The 26,143-nt window shown below is 44.0% G+C and overlaps 1 protein-coding gene across 4 annotated transcripts in view; it reads left to right on the top strand.

Moving 5' to 3' along the window:
* The first annotated feature begins 3,010 nt into the window (after positions 1-3,010).
* The window catches only part of Znf217 (zinc finger protein 217), a 46,038-nt gene continuing 22,905 nt past the window's right edge, over positions 3,011-26,143 (top strand). The window contains exon 1 of one of the 4 annotated variants that reach the window (XM_075963179.1): positions 3,011-3,032. The gene's annotated coding sequence lies outside the window, so the exon portion shown is untranslated. Of the gene's footprint in view, positions 3,033-7,144; positions 7,164-23,603; positions 23,626-24,777; positions 24,871-26,143 lie in introns of those variants that run through there. The other 3 variants (XM_075963180.1, XM_075963177.1, XM_075963181.1) reach the window with 3 other exon arrangements.

Genomic DNA, 26,143 nt, shown 5'->3' with positions numbered 1-26,143 from the left:
AACCCCAGAAGGAGAGCAACTATGTTTACAGGAATGACACACTGTATGTTTCTTTAAACAGATAAACTACATGAATAAAACTATTTCAAATGTTACTTTTAAATCATTTGGCCACAATTCCATCTTTTTTTTTTAATTTAATAAATTTATTTTTGTGGCAAGTCAGGCAAGCACCCTGCTACTGAGTCACATCCCCCACCCAGTTCTCACTTCAATGTTAAAAGTTCCCTAAATATCCCTGAACCAATAAGAACTAAATGTCGTGACACAGGAATATGAAAATGCCACAAGGAAACCCTCACTTTCTTTGCGATTCTAGAAAAATTAATTTTAAAAATGCAAGAGAGAGAGAAAGATTTTTAAGATATCCTGTCTGTTTTGTGACTTGTAAGGCTGACAACAGAGGCCGCCCATTTCCCCTTTAGTGTGGCTTCTAGCAGTTTGGAAGCATAAATCCAGAGCCGTCGTCAGTGATTCATACGTGGAATATTGGTAATGTTATAGGTATGCAAATAGAAATTATTTGGGAAGACTCTGTAATTCAATAAATAAGGTTGAGGATATGTCTAAGGTTACTCGGAATCTATTTGCATACAGGCTTATCTTGTTTTGAAGGCAGAAGAAGGGTGGGGAGGGGAGGAGGAAGAAGAAAAAAAAATCCCAATTTCCACCACACGTTCTCAAAATACAGTCGCCGAAGACGACGGTCACAGGCCCTAAGTGCTGACTGTGGAGAATCCAAAACACACGAGAAACAGTCTCCAGTGTGACCGGCGCACACGCCACTGGCCTCGGGTCATCTTACTGAGAAAATTGCACAACCGCACTTTTTGTCCCCAGGGACTGCCGGGTTAGGTCGGGATTGGTTCCGTTTCCACTCGCGAGCTTTGCCTCTGCGTGGAGCCAAGGTCGAAGAGGGTCGCTGCACGTTTCCGCAAGCTAGACACGGGCAAGAGCGAGGGCACCCGGGAGACCGCAGCTGTGCGTTTTCCTTTACACCTAGTGCTTCTTTAATCCCGGCAAGGCAAACCAGAACCTTTGGTAGTTTGTGGGAGAAAAAAAAGGCAATAAGAAACAAAACCACAAAAAACCTGAAATTATCATGTATGTATTGGAAATGGTTCAAGAACACACCAGGATGAGCAAAGGAGGTTATTCAAAGAAGAGAATGGATTTAATTGTGAAAGTATTTATTTATTTATTTCTGCAAAGGGACAAACTTTATTCAGAGCAGAAGCAGGCCAGGTGGCTCTTGGTTACTTCCAGTCTGGGTCTACAAACTGAACAATGTAGTGGACCCTGTCTCAGAAACAAAACAAAAATGAAAGAAAGAACAAAGCTTTACTCTAAAGCAAGGCTACAGTACAGGTCAGTTAACGCCAGACTTAGACTAAGCAAGGACCAGCTGGTGTTAGGGCTCAGTGCATAACCGGCTTCTTGAGGAGACAGATGAATTATGTTCCTAGCACCAGTATGGTGGAAGGAGAGGGAGAACCTCTGACCCCCATGTAGGCCATGGCACAAGAGCCCCCACACACACAGATATATACACATACATAATTCTCAACAACTTATTTATATTTTATTTTAATTATTATCGTTATTTTTGTTTCTCTGTAGCTTTGGAGCCTTTCCTGGAACTCACTCTGTAGACCAGGGTGACCTCAAACTCATAGGTCCACCTGCCTCTGCCTCCCCAATGCTGGGATTAAGGTGTGTGCCCACCGTCTTCTGGGTATTTTATTTTAATTTTTGCTGTGTCATGAATTGAACCAAGGGTCTCTTGGATGGTGGGCAAGAGCTCTCTCTGTCAGTGATGACTTATTTTCGAGAAAGGTTTGACATAGCTGAGGCTCAACTTGTTTTGTAGCAGATGATGGCTTTGAACTTCTGATTCTCCTGTCTTCACCTGCAGACTGGTAGGATTACAGACTTTCACCAAGTACTTGTGTTTTTGTTTGTTTGTTTGTTTATTTTGGTTTAAGACAATCTACATAGCCTTAGTTGACCTGGAACTCACTATGTAGATTAGGCTGGCCTTAAACTGGTCTTCTAGCCTCTGCCTCCTGAGTGTTGGGTTGAAAGAAATATTAACTTTTTGTTTGGTTGTTTGTTAGTTTTTTTGTTCTTTTGGCTGTCCTGGAACTCACTGTGTAGAGCAGAGCAGGCCAGCCTTGGGGTAGAGATCTGCCTCCCATCTGCAGGCATGTGCTACTGCTGCAAGGCAGATAGTCTTCTAGGGACCATTAGAACGTAGGAGAATGAATTATAGACAGTCTACCGTGGTGGTAGAAACATCTCTGATCAGCTTGATAACTCATTTCCACTGTAAAAGCAGTTTTCAATTCTACGCTTGTGTGTGCTTCAAAACATACAAAAATAAGTGGGGAGAAAAAGATATTTTAATTGCTTTCAAATGTTCCAATAAACTCAGACCCAGAAACTGTTGCTCAGCACTTCCTTGCCAGATTATGACAGGCTTGTTTGCCAAATTTCCCTAAGCTCTCGCCTCCTCTTTCCAATCTTAGGAAGCCCCGAAGATATTAAGTGCTGCTGTCTGGTCAGTAATGCAAATGTTTGCAGAGGGCTTAAACCTCCAAATGCCCTGGGAAAGATGCAAACAGCAGGTCACTATCCTGACAACCACCCAAAACTTAAGGAACAGAAAAACAACAACAACAACAACAACTCACAGGTTTCCCCCAAAGAAAGAGCGTATATTTACTTTACGTTCTTGGTTAAATAATTCGTTATTTTCATAGCTCCTATTGACAGCCTCCCAATTAACTGCCAGTCTGTGACTAAGGAAATAACCTCAACCAATGAAGATAGGTGAGGGGATATCAGTAGGGCCAGGAGGCCCCAGGTTGCTATCTAACAGTCGGGACAACATCAGCAGTTCAAGCAGGCACCACGGCCTGGCAAAGGAGCAGAGAGTGCCTGAGCTAAGAGTGCTTCAACGGATGACTACCTGCCGGTGAGCACGGTTCCCACTGGATTCTAGATGAGCAGAACAGAATCTACCAGCTGTGGTAGGTGTCCTTGTGTCCTAGACAATAAAGCATAGAGTTAATTAATTAATTTCTGGGGACAAGATCTCAAGGAGCCCGGGCGGATTTCAACTACGCTGTAAATCTCTAGAACTTCTAAATCTTTTGTTTCCAACTCCCTAGCACTGGGATTAAAGGTTTGGATTACTATATATGTGGTGCCAGGGCTTTGTGCATAGTAGGCAACTATTCTGCAGCTCCTGACTGTATAATAATAATATTTTATATTATATATATAAGTAATAATAATAATATTTTTAAACATAAAGCAAAGAAAGCCAGCCTACAAACCACAATCCCAGAGAATTTAGACTATAATGCGGACACCAAGAGAGACTTACATAGATATAATCTACATGGGAAGTAGATAGTAGAAAAAGACAAGATCTCCTGAGTAAATTGGGAGCATGGGGACCTTGGGGGAGGATTGAAGGGGGAAGGGGAGAGGCAAGGAGGGCTCAATGTAGAGCTCAATAAATATCAATAAAATAAAATAAAATGATAATTATTATTATTATTGTTATTTATTGCTGTTGTTATTTTACATTGCTTCGGATGGATCCCAGGGACATGAAGTTCTCAAAGCTTTGAATCATAACTGCTGTGTTGGCACATGCCTTTAATCCCAGCGCTCAGGAGGCAGAGGTAGAGGCAGGCAGATCTCTGTGTGAGTTCAAGGTCTACAAAGCCAGTTTTAGGACAGGTTACACAGAGGAACCCTGTCCCAAGAAACCAAAACCAAAACAAAAGAAAAGAAATCTTTGATGCATTCTAGGTCTGCATTTTGTGTCTCCCTGAGGGTCGACACGTCCTGCTTAACCTGGGAATGCAGAGAGCTGAAAGGTTTTCAGTAGCTTTGGAAAAATAAAGAACAGGGTAAAAACTGGTTTCTAGCTCTTCTCTCTTGAGGAAAATGTACCCATACTTCTGGGCGGCCCCCTTTCCTCCTAACCCTCATCTTTAGGTTTACATTAAAATAGTTTTAATAAAATCCCTAACTAGCCTTTATTAAAAAAAGACAAAATGCTTTCTAATCCACAGGGGTAGGAGTCAGTTCTGAGAGTTAATTCAGATTCCAGCATTGTTATTGTTTACTTCTGTTTAGGAGACAGGGTTTCTTTGTAGCTCTGGCTACTCTCTGGGTAGACCAGGCTGGCCTCAAACTCAGAGATCCACCTGCTTCTACCTCCCAAGTGTTGGGAAAAAAGCATGTGCACCAACCAACCAAATCTTTTTTTTTTTTTTTGATGAGCAAAATTTCTGTTAGATGCAAGTATTTTCTCCCACATATCACATATTGGTTAGATCAATTTCTTTTTTTTTTTTTTTTGAGACAGGGTTTCTCTGTGACTTTGGAGCCTGTCCTGGAACTAGCTCTGTAGACCAGGCTGGTCTCGAACTCACAGAGATCCGCCTGCCTCTGCCTCCCGAGTGCTGGGATTAAAGGCGTGCGCCACTATCGCCCCGGCGTCTGGTTAGATCAATTTCATTTCAAGCTGGATTTCTCTGACATTGAACGATTTCATGTCTTTGGTTAAGGATTTTGTCTAGTAATGTACTAAATTGGCCTATGATTGTGTCTTACAAGGGAAACTGAGTCAGGGCAAGTGATAAACTATGGGTTTTACTTGACCCCCCAGTATAAAAATTCCAGGATCCATTCATTAATCTATCCATTTATTTATCTATATACATGTTTATTCATTTTGGTGCTGGTTGTTAACATTCTAAACTGGCGTTCAACTGTTAATGTACGTCCTTAATTCAGCTCACCGAGGCCATTGGCTTGCCGCAGTTATGTCTGTTAAACCTCACATAGTTTTTTTTTTTTAAATGTGTAGCCCAGGCTGGCCTCGAACTCGTGATCCTCCTGCCTCTGCCTCCTTCAGCAAATCCTACCGGCGTGCGCCACTACAACCGGCCTCACATAGTTCTTATGTTAAGTAAATATATTTCAGAGGGGCAGGGAAGCTCACACCTATAATTCCCTGCACCGGAAAGGTAGAGGCAGAACAATTGTTGAATTCTAGGTCATTCTGGGTCACAGTGCAAAACTCTGCCTCAAAATAAGTTAAAAGAAAAACAGATAAAATAAAATAACTCTATTTTAGATATGTGCATATAAGGTATATATGTAAAACACATGTGTGTATGTATATGTCCATATATACATATATGTATATATATTCTTTTATTCTTTTGAAATTTGGCCTCACTACCTGGCTTTCGCCTGAAACCTGCTATGTAGAAGATCCACCTGCCATTGCCCAGGATTAAAGGCGTGTGCCACCACACCCAACCTAAATGTTCTTGTTTGGAGGCAAGATCTTCCAATATTTCCAAGAGGGCTGACTCTATTAAATCTTTATTCAATCCTCCTTACCAATTGGCATGTGCCTCCATGTCTGGTTTAAACGTGTGTGTGCTTGTGTGTTTTCTTTTTGAGACATGGCCTTGCCGTGTAGTCCTGGCTGGTCTCCTTCTGCCTCTGTCTTCTTCTTCTTCTTCTTCTTCTTCTTTTTTTTTTTTTTTTTTTTTTGGTTTTTCGAGACAGGGTTTCTCTGTAGCTTTGGAGCCTGTCCTGGAACTCCCTTTGTAGACCAGGCTGGCCTCGAACTCACAGAGATCCGCCTGCCTCTGCCTGGGTGCTGGGATTACAGGTGTGAGCCACCACCGCCCGGCCTGCCTCTGTCTTCTAAGTGCGGAGATTACTGCTACAAATCATTCTGCCTTATTCACAGCTAAAGCAAACAGAAATCTACCAGAAGGAAAACACACCGTTTGAGGAAGAACAAGTAAATGAGGACACGTGGCAGCGTGAAGGTGCACACTGGTTAGGCAGGGGGATCACAAGCTCCAGACCAGCCTGAGGGAATACCTTGTCTCTAAATGAACAGATGAACACATACAGAAGGACCACAGAACGCAGTATGTCGGGGAAATGGGCTCTACCAATGTACAAACTGATATTTTTCAAAATAGTTTACCAGTTTAAAAAAAGCCTGATAAATCTGTCTCCTTTGGGTCAACCTCTATCACTTAAAAAGCTCTGGTCTGGCTGGATCCCAGCACTCTGGCCTTAAAGAAACCGTGTCTTGAAAAACAAAAACAAACAAACAAATCCACACAAAAACTCTGGGCAGGAGTTGTGGTCCTTCCTCGAAAACCTAGTCCTTTTGAGGTTGACTGTAATTCCATTTTAGGGGCTGAAGTAGAAGAATTACCACAAGGTTCCACCAGCTGGGGCTAACCCAGTGAGACCTGTTTTTTTTTTTTTTATTGTTGTTTTTTTTGAAACAAACAAAAAACTACAGAAGGCGAAACACAACGCATAACAAACCCCTCTGAACTCTATCCGAAGTAATTGTGCTGTATTCAAATCCAGTATTTACAAGGAAAAATATTCTGTGAAAATATGATTTTTTTCCCTTTAATTTACAGTAGTTTTGCCACCTATTTTCCCAATCTGATCAAATATGCCACCTAGGACGGCCAGGTAATCTTGCTTGGCAATCTTCCTCAAGGCTTTGTCTTCAGAAGACATAGAGTTGATTCCAGTAACTGGTACTAAAAAGGAAACTTCTGGCCACCAGGCTTAGTATCATTTGCCTATGAATAGCTGAGGAAGCTGTTTTTATTATTTATTATTTTGACCGTGTCTCACGATGTAGCCCTGGCTGGCCTGGAACTCTCTTTGTAGACTACACTGGCTTCAGACTCACAGAAATCCCCATGCCTCTGCCTCTGGAGTACTGCGATTCAAGGCGTGCAGCACCAGACCCTGCCAAGACAGCTGTATTTTCAAATTGATCGAGTAATTATCTATTCCTTACTGTGATCTCCAGACACATGGGGTATGTCTGAAGTCTTGAAGCTTCTTCTGGTAAGCATGAAGAACAAGAGAATGGTGTGTGACTCAGAATAGAGTAGAACGCAATAAATTAAGCCGCGCAGTCTGTTTTAGGCTTTTCCCCATTGTCCCGTATGTGGACCTGTGGTGTGTTGAGCACGCTGTGCGTTGGGCGAAATGGGAACTGCTCTGGCGGAAGTGGACTGCTTCTGATACTGCTAATTAAGGAATGTGGAACCTTTCCTTTCTGAGTCAGCACCGAGGTATGTAGAACTCTGCCCAGCTCTCTGCTTACTGCGTGGAAGTTTAGAGAGAAAACCAGGCTGCTGTTGCCAGCTAACATTTAAGAAGCAGGAAGGAGGCGCAGCGTGTGTGTGCCTGCCTGCGTGCGTGTGCCGGTTTAAATGGTTCCTGATCTTTGGAAGGGTTCCCCACGGCAGCTTGCGCTTTTATCATCTGATCGTATTTACAGCATAGTTCTGATGGCACAGAGAACATCGCATGCACCGGTAACAGGCATCGGTTTTCAGTCAGTAGGGCTTCCTTACAGGGAAAGCATCTCACCAGGATAGATTTTTGTTTTGAGCAAAGACATCTTTCCTTTCAAAGGCTGTTCCCGGCAGGTTTATGGGAAATAATTAGAAAACCAGGAAGTAGAGACAAGGTTATTCATATCCCACTATTGAAAAAGAAGACTGTTTAGAGATATTCTGAACAAATCTGAAGTGTATGTGTGTATTTAGACTAGCAAAAATAGAACAGTCCTCGCCAAACCCAACCCGGTTCTACAATTTCAATGTGTTAATCACAAATGTTTCAAATCTCTTATAATTTGGGAAAATTTTTTTCTTTGTTTTTTAATTTGGCAAAATATTATAAGTTATTTGTAGGCGTATTAAAGAGGTCCACAAGAAAGAAAATTAAAAAAAAAAAAAGAACAAACAAAAAACAAAAGACCCACAAGAGCCCAGAATGGAGTGCACAAAGGTTTATTTAATAACTGCTCTTATTTATCGTTCCAGTTTTCTATAGGTTTCTGTATAAATCTCTAAATATATATAGTTATAAATTATTAGAGAATTTTGCACATGCTATATATTTTACAGATAGTTTGTTGGTATCACATAATAGTTAATCTGTACTAAAAATTTCCATAATAAGAAAGTGTCTTCACTTTTTCTTTGTCCGTCACATTTTCTGGTTTGTCTGAATGGGTGTACGGACCCTGGAACACAACCGAGGTCAGAGGGCAGATGCTGGGAGTGAGCTTTTTCCTGTTACCTTGTTGGTCCTGGGACTTGAACACAGAACACAGGGAATTGAACGCAGCTTGGCACTCGATGCCTTTACCAACAGAGCCATCTCCCTGGCTTTATCTTTTTTTCTTATTTAGTGGGGGAGGTGTTTTGGGGCAGGATTTTTTTATGTAGTCCTGGCTGTCCTGGAACTCACGGCGCAGACCAGGCTGGCCTTGAACTCACTGAGGTCCACCTGCCTCTGCCTTCCTAGTGCTGGGATTAAAGGTGTGCGCCACCACTGCTAGGCTGATTTAAATTTCTTGTTTCCTTATTTTGGTTTTCTCTCTGAGATGGAGAGTCACGTTCTGCAGCCTCTCTGATGCTCAGTCTTCTAGCAGCTGGGATTTCAGGCTTGGACCACTGTGTGGTGGAGTTAAACATTTTCATAGGTGCTCTTCTTCTTCTTCTTCTTCTTCTTCTTCTTCTTCTTCTTCTTCTTCTTCTTCTTCTTCTTCTTCTTCTCCTCCTCCTCCTCCTCCTCCTCCTCCTCCTCCTCCTCCTTCTTCTTCTTGCTTTATAATAAAATGATTTGTGGGTTTTTTTTGTTTGCTTGTTTGTTTTTTTGAGACTCTGGTCCTGCCTCTGCCTCCCAAATTCAAATTCTGGTATTAAAAGAGTATGCCACTATGCCTATCTTAATTCATATTATTTATTTATTTATTTTCGAGAGAAGGTTTTCTCGTGTAGCCCCAGCTGTCCTGGAACTTACCTTGTAGGTAATCCAGGCTGACCTCAAACTCACAGAGATCCACTAGCCTCTGCTTCCTGAGTGCTGGGATTTGTAAAATCCTCCTGGCTTTGATTTGTAAAATTTTATCTATCTATGTATCTATCTATGTATCTATCTATCTCTATCTATCATCTATCTATCTATCTATCTATCTATCTATCTATCTATCTATCTATTTTTTTTGGTTTTTTGAGACAGGGTTTCTCTGTAGCTTTGGGGCCTGTCCCAGAACTAGCTCTTATAGACCAGGCTGGCCTCGAACTCACAGAGATCCACCAGCATCTACTTCCTGAGTGCTGGGATTAAAGATGGGTACCACCACCTCCTGCCTTTGGTTTGTAAGATTTGTAAAATTTAAAAAATCTGATTGCATCTTGCTATCAAAACCATTTCCCAGTGGGCTATTAAAAATTAAAATTTCAATTAATTAATTAAATTGAGAAAAGGTCTCCAAAAGCTCAAACTGTCTTGATACTTTCTATGTAGCCAAGGATGACCTGAAAGCCCGGATACCCCAAGTACTGGGATTACATAAAGTTCTGATTTCATCTTTACAGATTATTTCATTTTTATATATGACTGTGTGTATCTCTGTGTGTATGTGCACAGGTGTGCAGGTACCAGTTGAGGCCAGAAGATCGTGGTTAGTCCATGTTGCTAGAATTAATTACAGGCCGGTCGTGAGTAGCTATTGGTGGGTTTTGGGATCTGAACTTTGAACCTCTGCAAGAGCTGCAAACTGCTTAATAAATGAGTCCTTAAATCCAGGATTTGATTTAAAAACGGCTGTGCCTGCCAGTGTGGGATAACTCCTTTGACTTGGGGAAGTTTGTGCGTTCTCTCTTTTCAGCCATTGTTCCTGCATCTTCTCTCCTAAGAACTCTTCCTCCTTGGGGCCTGCGTCCTTCGACTCCAACCCAGCACTGTTACTGGTGCACCCAGCTATATGGACGTCTGTAAGGCCCTTGCCTGCCTCCCGGCTATGTGTACAAACGGGCTGTACCAATTTACATTTCATTTACAAAGGCTGAGAGAGGCCCTAGGAAGATGCTCAAAGTTGGAGGTTTTCAGAGTTCCTATAAATCACTGGCTGCAGGAGGCTGGCTTGTGTTGGTCACGTGACCGCGATCTTCGGAAAGTAAACACATTTTCTTTAGCTATAAAAACACGGGCTTCGAGCACTGCCAAACAACCACAAAGTGACTTAGATTAAAAGGGAAAACCGGAGGACTTGTCGAAAATGTGGTAATGAAACGTTTTCCCCCTGGGCCTGGGAGGGTGGGAGAGCTGGCGCTGTGGTCCACGGGCCACTGCAGTGTGACCAGCGCCCTCTCCATTTACTGGTATTAGTATTATTTTCTTTTTACAGTGAATACTGTTTTTGGCTAGTTCCATATCGCTGGTTCATGAAGCAACACTGCTGAACACTTTTGGCAGCCTCAGGAAGCGGGGGTTCCCTCTCCAGCCCCACTGTGCTGGGCAGTAGAGGATTAAGCCAGAGCCATTTACACAAATTCTACTTCGTTTTCTTGGAGGACACAATGTTTTTATTTGTGGACTTCCAATCACGCTGTTTATTCTGTCCTAGCATTCTTGTTTCCTTTAAGGGATATATCGCTGGCTCACCAGTTCTTGCAGGAAACACAGCTCTGTTGGTTTGGAGGTTTATGACTGCACCCCTCCCCCCACCCTTTGAGGAAGAGAAAGAAAACTCTTTAGTGTCTCGTTTATGTGAGGAAGAGCAACGATAAGATATGAGGGTAGTAGTTCTTTGTTAAAAAAGAAGCAGGTTTTCTTTAATTCTTTGACGTTTTTCTACATCTGAAGCATTCTTACTTCTCAAAAGCCTGGTATCTGAATTTTAAATTCCCCTTTTTTTAGCCAGGCAGTGGTGGGACACACTTTTAATCCCAGCACTCTAGAAGTGGATCTGAGTGTGAGGCCAGTCTGGTCTACCAGCTCAACAAAGTTGGTACAAACTATCAGGTGTTTTGACCCTTCTGTGATGTCAAAGTAAGCCTTTCCAGGAAGTACAACGAAATTCAGTCTCCCTTAAAATATTTTCAAGAAGACACCCTGGCTTGATATACTTTGTAAAAGTTTTTTTTCTTTCCAACAATTAAAAAAAGTGGTGGTTTTTTTTTTTTTTTTTTTTTTTTTTTTGGTTTTTGTTTTTTCGAGACAGGGTTTCTCTGTTTGGCCCTGAGTGTCCTAGAATTCTCTTTGTAGACCAGGCTGGCTTCGAACTCACAGAGATACGCCTGCCTCTGCCACCTGAGTGCTGGGATTAAAGGTATTCGCCGCCACCACCTGGCTAAGTTTTTATCTATCTATCTATCTATCTATCTATCTATCTATCTATCTATCTATCTATCTATCATCTATTTATTGGTTTTTGAGACAGGGTTTCTCTGTAGCTTTTGGAGCCTGTCCTGGAACTAGTTCTTGTAGACCAGGCTGGCCTTGAATTTACAGAGATCTCCCTGCCTCTGCCTCCTGAGTGCTGGGATTAAAGGCGTGCGCCACTACCGCCAGGCTTGTTTTTTTTTCTTCTTTAAAAAAAACAACAACAAAACTTTTGAAAGAAAAAATTGTCAGAGGGATTGAATCACAAAGTTCTTTGGGTACTGGGAAAGACGCAGAGAATCGTGGCTTATGTTATTTTGCTGGCCGTCACTGCAGGCCCCATCTTGAGAGAATGTGACTCAGTGGCAGAATACTTAGGTTCCCCTTCCCCTGCCCCCCAGGACTGCAGAAGCTGAGGTAGCCGCACAAGCCAGTCTCAGTTACAGAGTGACTTGGAGGCCAGCCTGGGCTACATAAGATGCTGCCTTAACCACAGAGCGACCAAAGGCCTCTGCCCTCAGTGTTGACCTATTATCCAGTTGTTCCACCAAGAGCACACAGCCAGGCTGAGCAGCCAAGGCAGGCTTGAGCACCGGAAGTCCATGAGAGCTGCTGCGCTCATTTCCGGTTGTCGGCTGCTCATAGGTTCGTGAGGGCCACGCCCTAATCTCGCTTTTAGGGCTGGCTCAAACCAGGTCCTTGCAGGCTCATTGGCAGCATTTTTGCTGGCCCGCCCTCCTGCGGGTGTTTAAAGTAAGCTGCTTTCCGCCGCCGGACCAGGATTGCGGAGGAGTTTCTTCGTGCTTCCCCGAGGTGAATTCATTGACGATTTCCCACAGTAAGGTATGTGCTTCGGACAGTTGCACCTGCCGTGTTCCCTACCGGGCTGTCTAGTTGAGGATTGCCTTTAGAGTCAGCAAATCCAACGCTCACCCCCTCTCCCCAGTGAACAAGAACACGTGGCTGTGGGTGTCTGCTCCTTGGCCATTGGTGTTCTGTGTCAGTTTGAATACTTGGCGGCGTCGAACCCAGTGCCGCCCCAGCTCTGTGTTCATTTTGTATTCAAGACAGGCTGGCGCTGAACTCATTCTGTAGCCCAGGCAGGCCCTTGAATTTTGTAACCATTTGTCCTCTTGAGTGGCTGGGATTACAGGTTTAGAATCAGTGGTCTTTATGGTGGTGGCGTTGCCTTATGGAGTGCTTGGTGGGCCAAAACCCCCAACACAGAGGGTGTCTCCAAGTAGCCTTTCAGCTTGTGAGACAGTGCGACTTATCCAGGTGGTGAAGGTGGGCTAGTGAAGCCTTGGTTTGGACCTCAGAAATCAAAGTATCCAAGGACATACAACGGAGGTGTTCTTATATTCTTACAGGGGTGAGTCCCTGCTTAATCTTGCCTTAGATTGTATTTGATTTGACCCGGAAGACCTATTCAGGAAGTGTTTGCTGATTGTGATGGCCCAAACCCATCATAAATGTTATTGGTGTTTTAATTGGGTCTGAAATACCATATGGCTTCCTTTCTGCCAGAGATCCTTAAATAAGAGAAGTTAGTAATCAGAAAGTTTGCTCATCTTGGATTTCCTATTTTCTTTTCTATACAAGATTATTTATTGGAGACTAGATCTCAAGTAGCCCAGGCTGGCCTTGAACTCCTGATCCTCCTCTCTCAACCTTCCTAGAGCTGCTGGGATTATAGGCATTAATAGGATACTTGGTTTCCTTTTTTTCCTTTTTTTTTTTTTTCGTTTTAGACAGAGGGAACATAAACTTTATAAAAGGAGAAGAGAAAAAAGACTCCCAGAGTCAGAGAGGAGAGAGGTTCCAAGGGTGGATGCTTATTATTTTTGGTTTTTCAAGACAGGGTTTCCCTGTGGCTTTGGAGCCTGACCTGGAACTCATTCTGTAGACCAGGCTGGCCTGGAGCTCACAGAGATCCACCTGCCCTCCATGAACTCCTAATTCTGCCTCCATCTCCCGAGTGCTGGGATCACAGGTGTATGCCAGCATGCCTGGCTCTAAGATTTACATACCTCAGCCACTCAGAATTTATTCTGTACCCAGGCAAGTGTACATTTCTTATCCACCTGCTTCAGTCTCTTAGATGTCTGGGATTTTAAGTGTACCCAAGTCACTCAGTTAAAACATTGGCTCCGAGTGTGACCTCAGGACATGTTTTCTTGTTTTTCCTTTTTTTTACTTTTATCCTAAGACAGAGTTTCTCTGTGCAATGCCCTGGCTGTCCTGGAACTCCTTTGTAGACCAGGCTGGCCTCTGATTTACAGAGATCCACCTGCTGTTGCCTCTCAGTGCTGGGATTAAAGGTGTGTGCCACCACACCCTCCCCTTTTCGTTTCTTTTTTCTTTCCCTTTTTGTTTCTTCTTGTTTCATTGTCCTTGTTGCAAAGGTGGCCTGGAAATTGGACACACCTATTTATGTGTGTGGCTGCAGCAGGTGTAGTCTGCTGCCTTACTGTCTGAGGAGACTACTTAATCACTGAGCCAGTTTGTTCCTGTGCCCATACCGTGGCCAGGAGATGCCAGGCAGTTCATTGGTATTGCCTTAGGTCAGTTTTTTAAGTGGTTTCCATGCCAGGCTGATCTTCTTGTTCTTTGAGTGTTTGGTCCCTAAACCTGGAATGATCTAACTTCTGGGGCTCCCACTTCAAACTTTTGCAAAAAGCAAAAGAAAACTGCAGGCATTCAATGTATCCCTGGAGGCCCTCTCCTGATTCCGCCTTCAGACCCTGTCTGCTTGCTTCTGAGCCTTAGGGGCAGGTAGTCTCCAGAGTGCTTCCCCTGACTGTGAGGACTAACGTAACCCTCTGAACAGAAGGCAGGCCCTTGAAGGGGAGATCTGTTTACTCCACGTCGTGGAAGGAAGTGTCTCAACAACGGATCTTCGATTCAATTACATAACCATGCCCCTGAATTTTCCATCCACTCTTGCAGGTTCTTCTTACATAATATAAATATTTAAGACCAGGTGTGGCACACACCTTTAACCCTAGCATTAGAGAGGCAGAGGCAGGTGGATCTCTTTGAGCTCCAGGTCAGCCAGGGTTACATAGTGAATGCCCTTAGGGAAAAAATTGTCGCGCGAGGTTGGACCCAGGGTTTGTGTCCGTGCTACACAAGTACTGCCATCTTCCGTGTGCCACACGTCATTCTGGGTGCTGGAGACACAGCAAGAAACCAGAGAGGACAAAGTGCCTATCCTCAAACATACTGGACTTTGGTTTTTGTTTTTTGTTTTTTTTCCAAGACAGGGTCTCTTTGTGTAGCCCTGGCTGTCCTGGAACTCACTCTGTAGACCAGGCTGGGCTTGAACTCAGAGATCTGCCTGCCTCTCCAGTGCTGGGATCAAAGGTGTGCGCCATTTCTCCTGCCCAGAATGGACATTTGATCTGAAGAGTGGTAGATACTAACTAGTATTGAGGGAAGAATGCGGGTACTGACAGGCTTGTTAAACAGCCCACACCGGCTTCACTTTTCTTAGGTGCTGGAATTAAACTTCAGATCTTTTTTTTTTTCTATTTTGGTTTTTTGAGACAGGTTTTTTCTAAACTCAGGATCTTCTACAAGCTCTGTAACCACAGAGCTGCAAGTACTGTATATTGCTTTGTACATGTATGTGGTACTTGGCGTGCCAGGGGAATTTGAAAGTCAGGGAAGGGCAGGCAGCAAGAAGGAATAAATACAATCAATGCTCATCAAATGTTTGTAACATTATATTTCTAGGGCAGAGCGCTTGCACAAGGCCGTGGATGTAATGCAAAAAAAAGTATTTTTAGGTCTTTTCCTTAGATGCGTGTGTGTGAGTACATTTATAAACATATACATGTGTATACATACATACACACATACGTGTATACACACACACATTTGGATTAGGGTGTCACTGTAGCCCAGGCTGTTTTGCACAAAAACAAAACCATAATTTATTTCCTTTTGATCGGCCTATGGTGATTTGTGTTTATCTGTGGGGTACAATGTCATGTTTAAAGGTATGCAGTAGAATGAGAAAATGAAGCTAATTAATGTATACATTATATATTTATATTGGTGTATGCGTTGAAAAAAATTTTTTTTGTTTGTTTGAGACATGTTTTTTCTGTGTAGTCCAGTTGTCCTGGAACTTGCTCTGTAGTGTGAGTTCTGAACTCAGATCTACCTGCCTCTGCCTCCTAGATAGGTGGGATTAAAGGTGTGTGCTATCACACTTAGCCAAAAAGTTTTTCTTAACATTTAGATTTTTTTATATGTTTGCTTTTCTCTTTTTTTTTCTTTTCTTTTTTTTTTTTTTTTAAAGACAGGGTCTTGCTATGTATCCCAGCCTGGCCTGGAATTTACTAGATAGTTCAGGTTGGCCTGGAACACTTGGTGATCCTCCTGCCTCAGCTTCTCAAGCACTGGGATCATATGCTGGTACTACCATGCTTGATAATATTTAAAATCTCTTAATACGTTACACTCACACACATACACACACTCTATATGTATATACATAGACATACATATAATCATATATGTATTTGCACATACACATACATATGTTTTACTGTTGAAAGACAGGGTCTCTGTTATGTAGCCTTGGCTGTCCTGGAATTTGCTGTTGAGACTAGGCTGGCTTTAGACTCACAGAGATCCACTTCCTTCCACCTAGAGTTCTGAGATTAAAGGTGTGTACTATCAATGCCATTATTATTTTACACACTAGTACGTGATCAGCCAGCCACACTTGTGCTGTGTGGTAGATCTCCGGGAATGTTTTCTCCTGCCTAACTCAGTTCTCCAACCTCTGATAACTTTTTTTCTCTGTGTGTTTCGAGACAGGGTCTCTCTGTAGCCCTGGCTGTCCTGAACTCCTTGTAGACAGGCTGCTACCACTTATTTGTTGAGATAGTTTCTCAGGTAGTCTAGGCTGGCCTCAACCTTGTGCTATAGCCTAGGATGACCTTGAACTTCTGATTTCCAGTCTCCACTGCCCCACCACACCTGATTTAGGTATTTATTTGTATTCTGCTCTGAGTTCAGTTTTTCAGATGCTACAGTTTGAGGATGGAGTGTTGGTCTTTCTGTGTTTGGCTTATGTCATTATATGTCAATTATATGTTTATAGGCCACTAATTTATAATTATCTAGAGAAAATATAAAATACCTTACATGCAAAAGATGAAAACATTTATCACCAGACTGTTGTGATTTTTTTTTTCCTTTGTTCAAGATGTAGTGACTTTTGTGGGGGTCTTTCCCCGACCTCCAGCAAGTGCAGGGGCACGGCTCAGGCTCCTGAGTTCCTGGTGTGCCTGTAAATACCCATACAGATGCAAAGCTGTTTTTGTAAACAAACTTGCAGACTTGGATTATTGTGTCAGTTCTTGCCTTGGTGATCCAGCCACAGGAGGACCCGGGCTCTTTCACTGCTGATTTAAGCCGCTCTCCGCACTCTGAAATGTGGCTCTTCCAAGTTCGAGATTGCTCCTCTTATACATGAGCTGTGTCCTCCTCCCGGTAGACTCCATGGTCTATGCTGCTCTGCTTGCACGTGTTTAAATTTGGTGACCGTCTACTTCTGTTGAGATAGAAGCCTCAGGAAGGTAGGACTCTCGTAATTACTACCTCGCTTAGTTGCTTGGGAGAAAGGAATGGACTGTAAATATTTACTAAGTGAATCATGCTGCAGGGTTGGCTGGGGCCACAATATCGGCTTGCATCCTGGTGTCCAGAGAGTGAACTAAGGCGTGTTCTGGTAAAATAGGAGATTTTCATATGGGATAGAAGTGTGCTGGTCATTGCATGACTGGGAGCAAGATGGGGTCAGGAGGGTGAGAGTCAGGTGACGCAGGACAAGGATGATGGAGGAACAAGGATGATGGGAACAAGGAGGAAGGGGTCCTGAGAGGCCTAGGAGGCCATGCAAGCACCTTTGAGGGGCAAAGTGAAGGAGGTGTAGGGGCCGTCGGTACCTACGTTGGCATTTTTATTTTAGTGTTTTTTGGAGACAGGTTGTTCTTGCTGTGGCTGAAGGTGGCCTCCAGCCCTCAGTGCTGACATAGGTGTGGGCTACCAGGCCCACCCTATGTCTTTCTGCATAGCTCAGGCCAGTTTCAGATTTGCAAACCTTTTGCCTCAGTTTCCCGAGCCCTGAGATTACAGGCCTACATCGCAACATCAGGTCTGGGACATTGATCAGGTCTCAAGGAGGCAAGGCTGTTTTAACTCTTCCGCCCTCTGTTCTCCAGGTGTTGGGATAACAGGCATGTGACACCGTTTTGGTCTGGGATATTTATTTACTTACTTTTTTTTTTTGAAAAAAATTACATTTCTTTTTTTTCCGAGACAGGGTTTCTCTGTAGCTTTGGAGCCTGTCCTGGAACTAGCTCTTGTAGACCAGGCTGGTCTCGAACTCACAAAGATCCGCCTGCCTCTGCCTCCCGAGCGCTGGGATTAAAGGTGTGCGCCACCACCGCCCGGCTAAAAAAAATTACATTTCTTTAGTGTGTGTATATGTATACATATGGGTGTGTGTGTATTTATATTTATATACTAGCACACATGAGTGGCGTGGCGTGCAAATGGAGGTCAGAGGGCAACCTTTGGGAGCCAATTCTTTGAATTCTTTTCTTCCACCATGTGGGGCCTGGGGAACCTAACTCAGGCTGGTCTGGTTTGGTAGCAAGTGTTTGTATCTGTTGAACCATCTTCCAGGCTTTTTTTTTTTTTTTTTTTTTTTGAGACAAGTGCTATCTTGGGGCTTAGCCTGTATACCATGCTCCTCTTAAATTTGTGCTGAGGTCTGCCTCCCAAGTTGACAGGAATGATGACATCACAGATGCCCTTCCTGGCTGAGTATTTATTTACATTTATTGAATTTATTGCTTTCTGCTCCATATGGGGAGACCCCTGGGTGGGACATGTTTTTTTTTTTTTTTAGTTTTTCGAGACAGGGTTTCTCTGTAGTTTTGGAGCCTGTCCTGGCACTAGTAGACCAGGCTGGCCTCGAACTCACAGAGATCCGCCTGCCGCTGCCTCCCGAGTGCTGGGATTAAAGGCGTGCGCCACCACCGCCCGGCTTTTTTTTTTTTTTAAATGACCGTTCCTACCACTTTCAAACACTTTGCCATCTCTTGAGGAACAAAGACGTGGGCATGCGTGGCAGGAGTCATGACTTAACATCTTGGTGAGCACATGCTGTATTGATGGTCCCGAGTGGCTGAATATCCGGGAAACAGTGTCAAATATGTGTTAGGCAGGATGTGATGATATGCCTTTAGTCCCAGCGCTTGGGAGTCAGTCAGGAGGATCAGAGCTGAGTATAACCTTCATCTACATAAGTTCCAGGCCAACCAGAGGCTAATGGTGAGACTCTCACTGTTAGAAGTTTAGGCTCTGGTGCTGCCTAGACAAAGATTTGTTGTATTTGTTATTCCAAGAAAGTTATGCTGTTACCCTAATAAATAAATTACACAGCTGTGAAAAGATTAATAAGTAAAAAATCTATACTAAAACTTTTTTTGACAGGGTCTTCCTCTATTCTGTAGCTCTGGTTGTCCATACTGTCTCTTGATGTTGGTGCTGGGAACCAAGTGTGGGTCCTGTAGGTTAACAGCAGTGTTCTTTTTTCTTTTTTGAGACAAGGTTTCTCTGTAGCCCTGACTGTTCTGGAACTCGCTCTGTAGATCAGGCTGGCCTGGAACTCAGATCCGCCTGCCTCGTTAGGTTCTTAGCCACCGAGCCATCTCTATAGTCTTGCAGTCTTTGTTGCAGATTTTGCCTTTTTTTTTTGGTTTTTCGAGACAGGGTTTCTCTGTGGTTTTTGGAGCCTGTCCTGGAACTAGCTCTGTAGACCAGGCTCACAGAGATCCGCCTGCCTCTGCCTCCCGAGTGCTGGGATTAAAGGCGTGCACCACCACCGCCCGGCTCAGATTTTGCTTTTATTCTAAGAGAGAGATACTGTGGACATGTGATGGTCCCAGTATTGAATATTGAACCAATTGGGGATGAAACCACTGGAGTTGTGTTTTTGAGCTGTTGGAATGGGGGAGACGACTTGGACAGGAAAGGGGCACCAGGGGCATGTGGAGACCAGTATAGAGGGTTGAGGGGACTCAGGAGGGGTGGGGGCCACAAACTAAGAGGGTTAACAGTTAACAGCTCTGAGGGGTGCTGTAGAGTGCTGAATGAGAAAGAAGAATTAGCCTTTGATATCTTATTGCAGCCCGACTCAACTCCCCAGGCATTGCCATGGTCTTGTTAACTGATATATATGCTACTTTTTTTTGTTTTGTTTTTCGAGACAGGGTTTCTCTGTGCAGCTCTGGGTGTCCTGGGAATTGCTCTGTAGACCAGGCTGGCTTGAATTCAGAGACCCACCTGCTTCTGCCTCCACAGTTAAAGGTGTGAGCTACCACCACCCAGCCATACCTTTTGTTCTTTTTTTCCGAATCTTTTGGGGTAGTAGAGTTTGACTTTAAACCGATGGTCCTTTTGATTTCACCTCTCAAATGCCAGGATTATAGACCTGAGCTGTGACATCCTGTGCATCCCATGCTGGGGACCAGACCCAGTGCTTTGTGTAGGCTAGGCAAGCACTTTCCTAACTCGGTTACAGCCCCAGTACTTGTGTGTGTGTGTGTGTGTGTGTATGTGTGTGTGTGTGAGAGAGAGAGAGAGAGAGAGAGAGAGAGAGAGAGATGAGGCAGTGCGTTTTGCTGGGTATTCCTTATTCTCCTGACTTACCCCTTCCCAGTTCTCAGCTCATAGAGCTAGACTCCCACACCTGGCCATAATGATCGTGGGTTGATTTCCTTCCTTCTGGGAAAGGAATCTCTACTTCTCTCCAGTTCCCTTTTCTCTGTCTCAGGAGATGAGCCCAGAAAGGACAAGGACTCATTGTTCTCCTATCACTCTGCCTCCTTGGCTCCAGCCAGCGCAGGGTACCTAGAAGCCTGGGCTGTTAGGGTTTGCTCAGCGGTCTCATTAAGACCCCAGAGTCCTAGAGAGATAATGCATTATTTCTGCAGGAAATCTGGATAATTGCATTGCCGTTATATTTCTTGTCATGCTCATCTTCTTTTACATCATATTTTTTCCCCCCAGTTCTGGGCATGTAATCTAAGGCCTCTTGCATGCTAGGGAAGTGCTCTATCGTTGAGCTTCATCCCCAGCCCTGTTTTGTTTTGAGGCAGGGTCTTCTTCTGCCTCGGCCTCCTAAGTATTTAGGGTTTGGGGCATCCAGCTTCATGATTAATTGATTTTGTTAATTTTTTGAGACAGCGTCTCTTGGAGCCCAGGCTAGCCTAGAACCTATTTTGTAACCCAGGTCAACTCTGACCCTCCTGCCTCTGCGTCAGGAACGCTGAGCCCGGCCTCACGCTGTCCCACCTTTCCTTGTCAGAGAGTCTCACTCCGACCTGGGTGGCCACAGACTTACAGAGGTTCACCGGCCTCTACCTTTACTTAGTTTCCATTATTTTGAGACAGGGTTTCAGGTTGCCCAGGCTGTTCTTGAACTTGTGATCCTCCTGTCTCAGTCTTCTGAGAGGCTGGAGTCACTGCCCGGGGCACCAGGCCACGTTCACCACTCACTTTTCTAGGTAAGGAATCTGAACCTTAACAGATGAAATAATCGTTATTTATTTATTTATTTATTTATTTATTTATTTATTATGTATACAACATTCTGCCTCCATGTATGCCTGCATGCCAGAAGAAGGCACCAGATCTCATTACAGATGGTTGTCAGCCATCATGTGGTTGCTGGGAATCGAACTCAGGACCTTTGGAAGAGCAGGCAATGCTCTTAACCACTGAGCCATCTCTCCAGCCCCGAAATAATCGTCTAAGACTATGTGACTCTTCAGGGCTGGAACCTGAAGATTTGTGCCACAGTGAAGGGGAAGGTGTGCCTGTCCAGGCCACCCTCTCGGATCCTTCGGGAAAGGAAAAGTAGTTTTTTTTTTTTTTTTTTTGGCGTGGGACATGATGGTGGCAGAGGCAGGGCAGGCGGTGGAAAGCCCCAGTCTGAGAAAACTGCTGGTTGGTAGGGGTAGAATTGGAAGTGAAAACCCTGCCAAGACTTGACTATAAGAGTTAGGTTAGACCCAAAGGCTAGCCAGACTGCCCACGGAGGCGCCCAGAGCCATGGGAGACCCTGAGTAGGGTGGTGACAGGCTCGGCCCTCCTTTGTGAAGGTTGTCCTGTGTTATGGGTGCAGGACGCTTGGAGGCCCAGCTAGATAGAGCTGAGAAACAGATATATGGACACTGTGTTTGACGGAGGAGGGAACTGGGTCCCCCACACCACACTGGGGTTAGAGACACACATAACTGACAGAAGTGAGGTTCAAAATATTTTGGAGGTGTGTCCCTCTGCATGTTTGAGTTATTCCCAGTGCCATCATTGAAAACTTAGGAGACAGTAGGATTGGCTGGTAAATGCCTATAGTGATATTTATTTATTTACTTTATTTATTTATTTATTTATTTATTTATTTATTTATTTATTTATGGTTTTTCGAGACAAGGTTTCTCAGTAGCTATGGAGCCAGTCCTGGAAATCGCTCTGTAGACCAGGCTGGCCTCGAACTCACAGAGATCTGCCTGCCTCTGCCTCCTGAGTGCTGGCGTTAAAGGCATGTGCCATGACCGCCTGGCATGTTTTAATAAATAAAGCTTGCTTGAAAATCAGAGGGTAAAACTAAGCCACTAAAGGCCACGCAATGGTGACACACCCATTCAATCCCAGGATTTGGTTTCTTTTTCTTTTTTTTTTTTTTTTGTTTTTCGAGACAGGGTTTCTCTCTGGCTTTGGAGCCTGTCCTGGAACTAGCTCTGTAGACCAGGCTGGTCTCGAACTCACAGAGATCCGCCTACCTCTGCCTCCCGAGTGCTGGGATTAAAGGCGTGCGCCACCATCGCCTGGCCAATCCCAGGATTTGGGAGACAGAGGCAGCCGTGTCTCTGCGAGTTCAAGGCCAGCCTTGGCTACACAAGCTCAACGTAGAAACATCCAGGTGGTGGTGGCTCACACCTTTAATCCCAGTACTAGGGAGTCACACGCCTTTAATCCCGGTACCAGAGGGGACTATATAAAATGGGAGGAGAGAGAGGCTCAGGGCTCAGTCTCCAGTCACCCAGCCTTGGTAGAGGTCAGACTTCGCTAGTGGCTTGGCTGCTTTGTTTTTCTGATCTTCAGCTTGAACCCTAATATCTGTGTCTGAGTTTTTATGATTTGTACTACAAATGTGGGTGTCTATAATATTTAATTTGGCTGTTTGTGGGGAAGAAAAGTTTGATCCTAAGGCAACAGGTTGAACAGTAACTAGAATATTCCTGTAGCTTTAAAATATTAACGAATATTAGCATAATATTACTACATATTAATAATACAAATATTTGTAAATAATAATAACAATAATAATAATGAAAATGTTGTTTGAAACAAGGTCTTTCTACTTAGCCCTGGCTGTCCCAGAACTCACTATGTAGACTAGGCTGTTCTTAGACTCAAAGAGATCTGCCACCTCTCCGCCTCTGCTTCCAGAGTGCCAGTATTAAAGGGCAGGCATCACCATGCCCTGCTGTTATTATTATTTTGAGACAAGGACTTATGATATAGCCCAGGCTGGACTCAAACTCACTGTTTGGCTGAGAATGACTTTGAGAATTTGATCCTTCTGCCTAGTGCTGGGTTTTAGCCATGGTGACCACTCCTAAAAATGCCATGCTGGAGAGGCAGGCTTCCTGCATGTGGGCAAGCACTCCACAGTGAACTATATTCCCAGCCCTGGTTTGTCTGAGACAGGATCTCAAGTATTCAGGCTAGCCTTGAATGCCTGGATCTGCCTGCTTCCATTTGAGTGTGTGACTAGAAAATGGTTCTCTTGATTGAGATGGTGGCCATGACTGGATTTCAATGGTGTTTACTTTTCTGTCTCTCTTCCCTTTGTCCCATTGGGAAAACCTGTTGACTGGAAGAAGTTTTGAGAACGTTATAAGTATAAATCTTTAGGGCACTTTCCACGAATGTTTGGAGAGAAGGCAGCCTTGGGGAACAGCAGTATTAAAGGAAGAAACAATTGTGCCTTTAAAGGGGTTAACAAAGTTGCTGAAGGGACAGATGTCCTTAGAATCAAATGGTGTTCTTAACCCAATCAAGGTTGATTTAGTCAATCAAGTCGGATTATATCTCAACCTCTATTTAAATTGAGCTTTACTCTTAGCCCCTCCCTTCTTGGTTTGCTCGTAAAAACCAGCAATCCACCTCTCCTGTATTGTTCCGGGCCAGGTGGACTGGCAGGCTCCTTAGGATTTCCAGGTTTCCGCACACCACCACCTTCCATCCTGAAAGGTAACTTCTGCTATCTACTTTTCCCTCGCCTTACCTAGTGTTTTCAAAACAGGGGACTTCCATGGGGTTGAAATTTAGGAAGGGAAAAGTGGAGTGCCCTCCCTTCCTCCCTCCCTCGGCTTTGTTATCTCCCCTTGATTCAGAGCTTTCAGTCAGGGCTGCCCTGACTCCCTCTCAGATGTCCTTTGTAGTTTGTAAATGCAGGTTTGATTAACTTTTTCTGTTTCCTGCTGCCTGCAGTTTTTCTGGTTTTCCTGTCCTGAGTTCTTTTGAACTTATGTGCCGTTTCTGCTGCAGCTCCATGGATTTCGTTTCCAAGTTGTTTCTCTGTAATCTGTTCCACAGTGAAATAAATACTTAGGAAAGATTATATTCCATCTGCACTTCTAATTAGGACTTAGTCTCAAAAAGATAATTCCTGTAGATAGGTATATACAACAAACCAGGCCTGTTCTTGTTTTTGTAAGATTTTCGAATACAGGCGGGATCTGGAGAGAAAATAAGATGTTAGTTTAGGGAACAGGCTTGTTAGCACTAAGATGAAATCATAGATAATAGTGATTTTTTTTTTTAAATAAGCGCACATTGGGAAATGTGTCTTGGGTGGGGGCTGTTTGGGGACTATGAAAAGGACAAGACATGGCTGAGGTTTGTCGGGTTCAGGAGGTGGTGGGATAGAGCCTGCGTTTGGGTACACGTGCAAATGCCAGCAGTAGGGACCGAGAAACCGGGTCCCACTCTCGGTGGCTGCGGCTGCGTCCTCCAGCACCTGATTCCTTTAGAGGTAGCGCAGCCTGGGAAGTGAGTGATGGCGAAGCTGGGTTCCGCGTGGGCGGGGCCAAGGCCGTGGAGACCAACGTTCGATTTTTCAGTTTCCACTTAGCCCAGGAGTGGGGAGTTCTTAGCTGCTTATTACGAAACCAAACGTCCCTCGGGTTCTCCTGTGACTTTCCGACTTTTAATTGTGTCTAACTACCCACGCTCCCCAAATCAATGCGAGGCACGAGCCTCAGCATTCTAAGGCAGGAATTCCGATTCCTCTACGTCCCCTGGAAAACACGGTGTGTGTTTGCAAGCCCAGCCGTCACTGGCAGAATTTTGCAACGATTTCCCAGTTTTGTTGGCACATTTCCAGGAGGGAAGGTTCTTTGTAATTCTTTACTCAGACATCAGGATCACATACAAATCTCTTAGCAGATAGACAAGGGAAGACAATTCTCTTTCAATTTTAAAAGCTACAACATAGTAAGTTTTTTTTATTGTCCCTTTTATTTGTGGTGGGGGGAGGGAGGGAAGGAGAAACAGTAACAGCCCATCTGATGCCAAAATGGCTTAGAGTGGTGGCTTTGTGAGGGCATGGAGGACCCCCCCCCCTTCTCCCTTTGCTCTGGAAATAACTCAGTAGCTACAAGGTCTGAGAGCCCGGGTTTCATTGTTCTTAGCCATACGATTATTTGTCAAAATATTTGACTGTTTCCCTATTGCTGCTGAGAAGTTTGGACTTTCCTTTATGCTCCATCTCCACACTGGGCTTTCTGACTATCAGCACTGCTGTGTTTACAGGATTCTAGGCTTCAGAGTGCAAAGGTTATCCATTAACGCGGAGACTGAGGCTACACGGTTTAGCCTCAGCCTCCATCCACTTTACTTGGTCATAGTTTTCTTTGTTTTGTGTCAACTGCCCCCCCCCCATCGTTTTTTGGGACAAAGTTAAATGAAGTCTCCTGCTTATGAATGTTTGAGCTGTTGCGTGTAGAGTGTGAACATTTATTAGGCTTTAACCAATACTTTAAGGGCAGATATTAATCTGGTGAGGAAAGGAACCCTAGTACAAAAAATGATCGATATCTTATGTACTTGAATGAGAATCAGGGCTGGCTTAAGGATCTCTTTCCAGCGCTGCTAATTAATTGTGAGTAAGTAATTGATTCACTTCCTTTGAAAAAAAGACTAACGAGACCATATGTGGGTTGGTAGTTAAGTAAAACGACAGCAAAAACATTCTACAAGGCAGATTCTTGCCCCTTGATAAGCTGGCTTCTTGAATTCTTCCTATTAACAACTGCGTTGCTTACTAGTTCCGGTCGTTTTTTTTACCCCCCATCCCCCCTCGCTTCTTTTCATTTAAAAAATGGGTATGAGTGCTTTATTGATGTTTTCCCACATTTTGACACGGGGGGGTGCACCTTGAAAAAAACAAGTTGTTCTTTCTGTATGAAGCAATAGATCTTTTTTATATTTGAATTCATTTGCATTTTGGAGCAGAAAAATTATTGGATGTGATTGTGGCCGCCATAGTTCCTCCCTGAGGCTTACTTAAAACAGGGGGCATCTGTCCCAGGCCTTTGGAGTCATAACCTTTTCCTGTCTTTTCTTTCATCTTTTCTATGAGTCAGGAACAAAACAGTAGGGGAACGTTTTAAGTGAGTTGGGCATAAAGTGGGGGGTGTATTTTGTTTTTGACCCCACTTTTAAGCCTAGTTTCACCCAAGTGAGTTTCTATGCAAACTTAGATTTT

The sequence above is a fragment of the Microtus pennsylvanicus genome, chromosome 2, assembly GCF_037038515.1.
Source record: "Microtus pennsylvanicus isolate mMicPen1 chromosome 2, mMicPen1.hap1, whole genome shotgun sequence".
Lineage (NCBI taxonomy): Eukaryota > Metazoa > Chordata > Mammalia > Rodentia > Cricetidae > Microtus > Microtus pennsylvanicus.
Note: the sequence above shows the minus strand (reverse complement) of the source record. Positions and strands in the feature narration are given on the sequence as shown.